The sequence below is a fragment of the Euphorbia lathyris genome, chromosome 7, assembly GCF_963576675.1.
Source record: "Euphorbia lathyris chromosome 7, ddEupLath1.1, whole genome shotgun sequence".
Taxonomy (NCBI): domain Eukaryota; kingdom Viridiplantae; phylum Streptophyta; class Magnoliopsida; order Malpighiales; family Euphorbiaceae; genus Euphorbia; species Euphorbia lathyris.
Genome location: NC_088916.1, coordinates 12,749,001 through 12,757,142, shown reverse-complemented (window position 1 = coordinate 12,757,142; position 8,142 = coordinate 12,749,001). Strand labels below are relative to the sequence as shown.

The 8,142-nt window shown below is 36.1% G+C and overlaps 1 long non-coding RNA gene across 1 annotated transcript; it reads left to right on the top strand.

The window, feature by feature from the left end:
- Positions 1 to 5,074: 5,074 nt before the first annotated feature.
- On the top strand, positions 5,075 to 7,118 carry LOC136234701 (uncharacterized). Its single transcript, XR_010691443.1, has 4 exons — positions 5,075 to 5,443; positions 5,532 to 5,608; positions 6,239 to 6,307; positions 6,906 to 7,118. It is a non-coding gene; the product is annotated as an uncharacterized lncRNA (long non-coding RNA).
- The last annotated feature ends 1,024 nt before the right edge of the window (positions 7,119 to 8,142 follow it).

Sequence of the window (8,142 nt, the reverse complement as noted above, 5' to 3'; positions counted from 1 at the left end):
AAACTCTATATGCTTTGCTGTTTGTTGAGTAGCCTAAAAAGATAGCTTCATCAGCTTTTGAGTCAAACTTGGCTAGGCTATCTTTGGTATTTAATATAAAACATTTACAGCCAAAGGCACGAAAGTATCCAATGTTGGGCTTTCGTCCTTTCCGAAGTTTATAGGGGGTTTTCTTTAATATAGGTCTAACAAGAGCCCTATTAAGAATATAGCATGCTGTGTTGACAGCTTCTCCCCAAAAGTACTTTGGAAGCCTATGCTCACTTAGCATTGTCCTCGCTATTTCAACCAGGGTTCTTTTCTTCCTTTCAACAACCCCATTTTGTTGAGGCGTTCTAGGAGCAGAGAAATTATGGTCAATGCCGTTGGTTTCACAGAATTCAACAAACTGTTGGTTCTTGAATTCTCCACCATTATCACTTCGGATGTGAGCTAACTTAAGGTCTTTATCATTTTCAAGTTTTCTTACCAAATTTGAAAATGTCTCAAAGGTTTCATCCTTGCTACTCAACAAGATGATCCAAGTGTACCGAGAAAAGTCATCTACAATGACCAAGGAAAATCTTCTTCCACCCAAGCTCAGCGGCTGGACTGGACCGAAGAGATCCAAGTGTAGTAACTCTAATGGACGCTTAGTTGAGACAATGTTTTTACTATGAAAAGATTATTTAGTTTGTTTTCCAGCTTGGCAAGCGTGGCATAATTGATCTTTTTCAAATTTAAGTTCTGGCAGTCCCTCAACCAATTGCTTTCTTGCTAATTTGGCCAGGAGGTCCATGCTTACATGACCAAGTCTCCTGTGCCATAGCCATGAATTTTCTTCCTTTGAAACTAAGCATACAGTTTTTGAAAACTTTTTCTCTAAGTTCAGCATGAAGACATTATCAATACGAGGGGCAGTTAAAATTAACTCACTTGTTTTACCCTTGAATATTTTACATCCAGTGTCATCAAATATAACTTTTCTCCCATTGTCACATAGCTGAGCTACGCTGAGTAAGTTATATTTGAGTCCGCTAACTAGAGAGACAGACTCAATAGTAGGATTACCTCCAACGGTTCCTGACCCTACTATCTTACCCTTTTTGTTGTCTCCAAAACTTACGCTTCCTCCTCGTTTACGCTCAAATGTGATGAACCGAGTTTCATCACCAGTCATATGCCTCGAGCATGCGCTGTCAATATACCACATTTTTTACTTCTCAGCACACCTCAGGCTTACCTGCAATGTAACTAGTTACTTTTAGGTACCCAATTCTTTTTAGGCCCTGGCTTGTTAGGTTCAACAGGTAAAGAATCATATTTTATTTTATGGTGACATACTTGGATAGTATGGCCATTCTTTCCACAAAAGTCACAACTGACCTTCCGTTTAGGATGTCTCACTGACTGGTCAGCACCCCAGTGCTGAGCATGCCAGCACACCTTTGTGGTGTGTCCTTTCTTCCCACAGAAGTCACACTGGACATTCCGCTAGGGATTCCATCTCTGCTGACTAGTACTTCGGTACTCAGTGTTCAGAGGATTATTTCTTTTATTCGGAACCTTAAGTTGGTTCTGAATTGATGTGACGTCCTTTCTCAGTTTCTTAGAATCTGATTGGACCTCAGAGACAAACTTTTGCATAATTCCAATGTTACTATGCAAATCTGAGTTGTCCTGAAGAAGATATCGAAGGTCACTCAGTTTGACCTCCTCAACCTCGTCACATCGCCTGCTGAGTGCTCGAACCTTTTTATTACACTTTTGACAAGTGTGTAGAGGTCACTCAAGGCATTAACCATTTCATTTCTGAGCAAAGGTAGTGATATTACCTCAGTTGAATGTTCCTCATTGTCAGATGCAATGGAGGGGTCATCATGCTCAGAAACACATGGCTCAGCAAGTTCGTCAGCCATGAAACAAATCTTTGCTGACTCAGTGGCATCAGCTTCAGATGATGATGAATCATCACTATCACTCCAGGTTGCCACCATTGCCTTCTTGCCGTTCTTTCTTTCTTTCCTCAGCGAGGGACATCTTGACTTGATATGGCCAGTTTGATGACATTCAAAGCAAGTTATGGGCTTTGAGTTGTCCTTCTTGTACTTGTTGTCGCTGGAGTCAGCTTTGTACTTATCAAACTTCTTATAAGGCTTCTTAGAATATTTGTCATTCTTTTTTGAACAGCCTTTTCATCTTTCTGGTAAACATAGCCATCTTTTCATCGTCTATTGAGCTCCCATCAGTGGAGTCAGCTTTCATGACAAAAGACTTTTGCTTCTTGTCTTCAGACTTTTCCTTCACCTCGAAATTCTTCATCGAGATCTCATGGGTCAGCAGTGAGCCGATGAGTTCATCATACTTATAGGTGGTTAAGTCTTGAGCTTCCTCAACAACGGTCTTCTTTGCTTGCCAGCTTTTAGGAAGACTCCTAAGAATCTTCTTGACTTGTTCTTCCTCAATGAAGATCTTCCCAAGTCTCTTGAGCTCGTTGATGATGTTTGTGAATCTTGCATTCATGTCTGAGATCCCTTCATCATCATTCATTTCGAACAGCTCGTACAATCTCATATGCTGGTTCACCTTGGATTCTTTCACCTTGTTGGTTCCTTCATAGGTGACCTCCAGCTTCTTCCAGATTTCCTGCGCTGACTCACAACCTGAAATCTTGTTGTATTCTGCATCATCGAGCGCACAGTGAAGCATATTTATAGACGAAGCATGATTTTGTAGCTTCTTGAGATCATCTTCTGTCCATTTGGTCTCAGATTTGACAACCGTTTGGCCATCAACAGTTTCAACAGGAACAAATGGGCCTTGGACTATAGATAGCCAGGCACTCATATTTGTAGCCTGAATGAAATTTTTCATCCTATTCTTCCAGAAGGTATAGTTAGACCCGAAGAATAGGGGAGGCCGAGTTATGGACAGACCCTCAGGTAGAATCTGTGTTGTCAGATTTCCTGGGAGAAACCAAGTGCTGTTTTCAGCCATAGTGGGGATCAGCTCAAGGTAGTTAAACCTTGCACATTGAGCTTTTAGGCTCTGATACCACTTGTTGGTCCCTTATAACGTAACAAGTTAGTTCCAAGGGGGGGGGGGGGGATAGGAACTATTAAAATTTTGGTACGTTAAGGCTGACTTCTTTTTCTTTTAAAAGAGTTTACACAGCGCGCTGAGTGAACTTAAGACACTAGCTTAGTCAACTGGTGACTAAGTCAGCTTCTTTCCTTGAGTCAGGAGATAGCACTTGAGTCTATTCCTGAACTCAGATACTCAATGCACACAACTCAGCGTGACCTCTTTACTTAGTCAGTTTTTAAGCAAGCAATATATATATCAAAGGAGTTTAAGGTTAGAAAGATGTTACTCAGCAGATTTATCCAGGTTCGGCCTCTATGCCTACGTCCTGTCCCCGGAACACGTTCCGAGCTTTCGAATTCTCTAATGAGCTCTTTAAAGGTAGAGCACCAAACCTTTTACAACTAGAAGCTGAGTATAACAAGAGTACCTTCCTCTATACCTCTACTCACTTCTATTCTACCGCTGAGTACTATAACCGCGTACTGAGCCTCTCCTTTTTATACTTCTAGAAATGATGATGAGATTGTCCTAAACAATAATTGCTACGACACTTTAGATGATTGGAAATCACTCTAGACTTTTACATAGGATATGTAAATTGGTGTAAGGTATTTGCTTTGCTTTTCTCACAGATTCTTCGAGTATGAATTTGGTCAGCGTGATTGCTAGTTGAAGATCTGCATCGAATGAAACAACTGGATGGCCTTTATATAGTGACACTTGAGGCACCTGGTCATTTCGAATTTCGAAATAACCGTTGGAGGGAAACGGCTTCCTGCACTACTAGAAAAAGTCTAATTGCTGACGGAATTTTCTGACGGAACGGATTCCGTCAGTAAAATTTGACGGAATTTCGTCAATATACCTACCGTCAATAGGGCTAACGGATTTTTTGACGGAATAAAATTTCTATCAAATTATTTTGGCGGGAACATTCCCGCCACTGATCCTGACGTTATATTTGATGGAAAATATTCCGTCGAAATTATTGACGGAAATGTTGACGAAATACTATTCCGTCAACACATTCTGACGGAATGACTGACAAAGTTCCGTCAGAATTAATATATTTCACATTTTTAAACCAAAAATTCTATTATTCTAACTTTAATGTTTAATTTTATTTTGGATATAGATAGATTCATGAAAATAATATTTTTCTTTAAATTTATTTTTTATTTTTAAGTTATTTAATAAGTTTTTATTTATCAAAATTATCTTAAATATATATAAAATATCTTGTTAAGTTTAATTTTTTTTATATGAATTTTTTAAATTCATATGCATATTAATATTTTACTTCATCCTAATAATATAATTTCTATCTAAATATATAGTGAAGTATATAAAAAAACATATACAATGAATAAAATATGGATTTTTAATAAAGACTATTTTCTATATTATCAAATTTTTAAATGATATTTTCATGTCAAATTAAATTAATTTGAGTTTTATGGATTAGAAGTTACATCTCAATTTGATTTAATTACTTTTTATTTGAGTTAATTCGGTTAATTGATTCGTGATAATGTCTCGAATTGATTTAATTTTGAGTTTGGAACTTCGTGTATAATACACATGTAATTCATACTTTATCGAATTTAAAATTCAAGAGCCATTGCCGATTTATTTTAGTTTTGGTTTTACAAATTAACGGATTATATATGTATGTGAATTTATAAAATAAAAACTAATCCTAGTCTCATCAAAAATATATATATACATATATGTTACATGAAACTAGATGAGTTAAATTATCAAGATATATAGAGCTAAATTACAATGCAAGGGACTTAATTAAAATAAATAAAAATGATTTGGGTTCAATTTAGAATTTAAATGAAATAAAGGAGGTAGTTGTGATGTGGAGGGGTTTAATCGAAGTAATTAATATAATGGGGCCGAATTAACAAGTTAATAAGATGAGAGGGAGTGATATGTGATTCATGGGGGTAGTTTCGGAACAATGACCAAAATGGAGCATAAATCTGGGTATTAGGGCTTGAGACTCATTATACACAGCCGCCCCTTTCATCTCTCTCCCTTTCTCTCAAGATCGCAAATCGGAGCTTCCATGCCGCCATTCATGGCTTCCTGTGGTTCCCTGCATCTCTCCGGACACCTCTCTCTCTCCCGTCTCTCTCTCTCTCTCTCTCTCTCACGAACGGAGACCAGTCTTCTCCTTCCATTGTCGGTGTTTTTGCTCCGGTCCTCTTTACGACTCCAGTACGGTCCTCTTTCCTCTTCTTTGTCGATTTTCTTGACCCCAAGTTTTCGATTCATGCGATAGCTATTTCCTGCTCAATGGCGGTGATTCCCTCTGAATAGTGGTATGTTGTTTCAAACATAAGAAATCAGACAGATCTTGACAAAGGTTTGATTTTCTTCCTTCATTCTGTTCTTCCATTTTTTTTAATGTTTTGTGTTTTTCTTTTACTAATTTGAGATTTTTTTTGCTTAAGATTCCAATGATTGGAAATGCGAGGAGATGAAGGGAAAGGTTGAGCGGTGACGGATTTGGAAGGGCGAAACATGAAAAGTAAGTTTATTGTGTATATGCATATGTTTAGATTTTTTCTGAGTTAAGTATGAATAGAAGTATAGATTGTATGTAAAATGATACATGAAATAAATGTCTGGAATTGGATTTGCAGGATATAAATGGGTCAAAATAAAAGGATTGTAATAAGAAAATGAGGAGCTCAACTGTGTAGATGATAAAGAAGGAACATTTGTATTGATGTGCTTGATTAATACATTGCAGATCCTTGTTGATATGGTGTTGGAGTGGCCTAACCTTAGAAATAGGAACATTGATGGAAATATTTTTTTTGGCTTTGGCATATGATATAAAGCCTTTTTCCTCAATGGAGTGAGAGGCTTGGATATGAAAAAAGGGGTTTGTAGTCCAATGGCTTTAGATATGCTCTAGTACTAAGCAGTTTATTTATACCTTGAGGAGAATGAGTGAAAGATAAGACCTAACTATTCATTTATTTGAGTGCATTTGTCAACTTTTAAGAATTGTCATTGTCCACTTAATTTTCAGTTCACTTGTTACTTGCAATTCATTTTCTAGCACTAGTTTGTAAATTGCCATGTGTGTAATTGTTTGTTGAAATATTAATGTGAATATTGTCAAATTGGATTTTGTTTTAAAATTGTGCAGGCATTGATTTCAAAATCAAGCGGGTCAATATTTGTGGAAAAAGACTAGAACTTACACTTTAGGACACAGGTAACTCAAAACAAACTATATTCTCACTTATCCAACACTTGTTAGGAAGTGATCTACATTGGGCTCTTTTCATCAATTTCACTTTTTGATGCCTAGTTCAGTATGCGAGCTATTATCAGCATGATTTATTGGAAATTTCAAAATAGCCTAAGCTATTTGTATCAGCATCATTTGATTGCACTTTGGTTGATTGGTTCTGTCAAGTTTGCTTTCTCAACATGCATTGTTTTAGTTCATTTCGATGGCATGTGGTAATATTTGTGTATAGGAAAAACTTCATTAGATACATATATGTCATTTAATTGACATTTTCCCTAATTTTGAAAACTACATATATTTTAGAATCTTCTTACATGTTCCTTAATTATGATTTCTTAACATGGTGTAGAGACTCAATTATCTAGGACTATTCAACTGTAGTTTCCTCTCTAATTAATCAAACTTGGCCTTATTTTGCTTTTTCACAATTAATACCTTTATTTCTATCAAAATTTCAAACTTGGCCGATTCTGCTGCACTCACTTGTAGAGAGCTCTCCATATATTCAACCCTCTTCTGAATTTTCCAGTAACCAATTTACTGTTGTGTTATTTTACAGGTAGCTTTTTACCGTTACGAAACCGTTATGAGGACGCGCCATCAAATTATATCAATATATCAATGTATTTTGGTAGTTGATATATGGTGTAACAATTTTTTTGTCAGGATCCTCAACCCTTTTAGGTTATTATGGCACAATGTGCATTTTTTTGGACATTTTGTATAGAATCTAACACTTTTTAGATTAATATAAATCTTGTTAACTTGGTTACTTTGTAACTATACAAGTATTTTTTGAATTATAATTATTGATATATTCTGATTAATTCTGTGTGTATATATTTTGTATTTATCAATATTAATTATAATAACCTAAATATGGTTTTAATATTTATAAAATCAACTTGTATTTATCAATATTAATTATAATAATCTAAAAAAAATTATAATAATCTGAATAATTATGAAACATGTAGAAATAGACGTATTTGACGGAAATACAATGCTGGTGGAAAAAATGTAAATTAAAGCCTGTTAGCATATTTCGTCAGAAAAAACGTTGGTATAAACGTTGGAAGGTTTCAACGGTTTAAATGTCAAAATAAAATGTCAGAATATTTTGATGAATTAAAGCTGTCAAAATAAAACGTTAGAAAATTTTGACGGAATTATTCCGTCAACAAAGCGTCAACAACATATTCCGTCAATATTCCGTTAAAATATATTACCCATGCATGTATTGCTGACGGAATTCGTTCCGTCAATGTTCCGTCAGGAAAGCATTTTACTGACAGAAATTAGATGTTTACTGACGGAAATTTCCGTCAATAAATAACTATTTTCTTGTAGTGCTGTCGTTGTCACTCTATGCGTGCTCAGCGTCGTTGGCCAATAGAATTCTTGCATCTTCTGTCTTCGTCAGTCTTCGGCAGAATGTTTCGCCATTTATGGAAAAGTCCACGAGACAGCTTTCTGCGCCTTCTGAACTTTACCCAAAGTAGAAATACTTTGTCTAGAAGTTGAACATTTCCTGCCGCTGTTCTGATTGCTTTGTTGTCCAACTCAGCAGCTTCATCTTGAAGCTTTTGCCACGAAGGCTTCTCGATCCTTCTCTTGCTGAGTCGTCGTTTTGGTTGATACGGCTTCGTTTTGAACTTCTAAGCCGAATGGTATTGATGTGTTGACTTGGGCATGACTTCCACTAAATGGGCCTTTGGTCTTTTTATTCTCAATGTCTTATACACAATTAAACTCAACATTGAACAAACACATTAGTGTAATAAATCAAAGCTTAT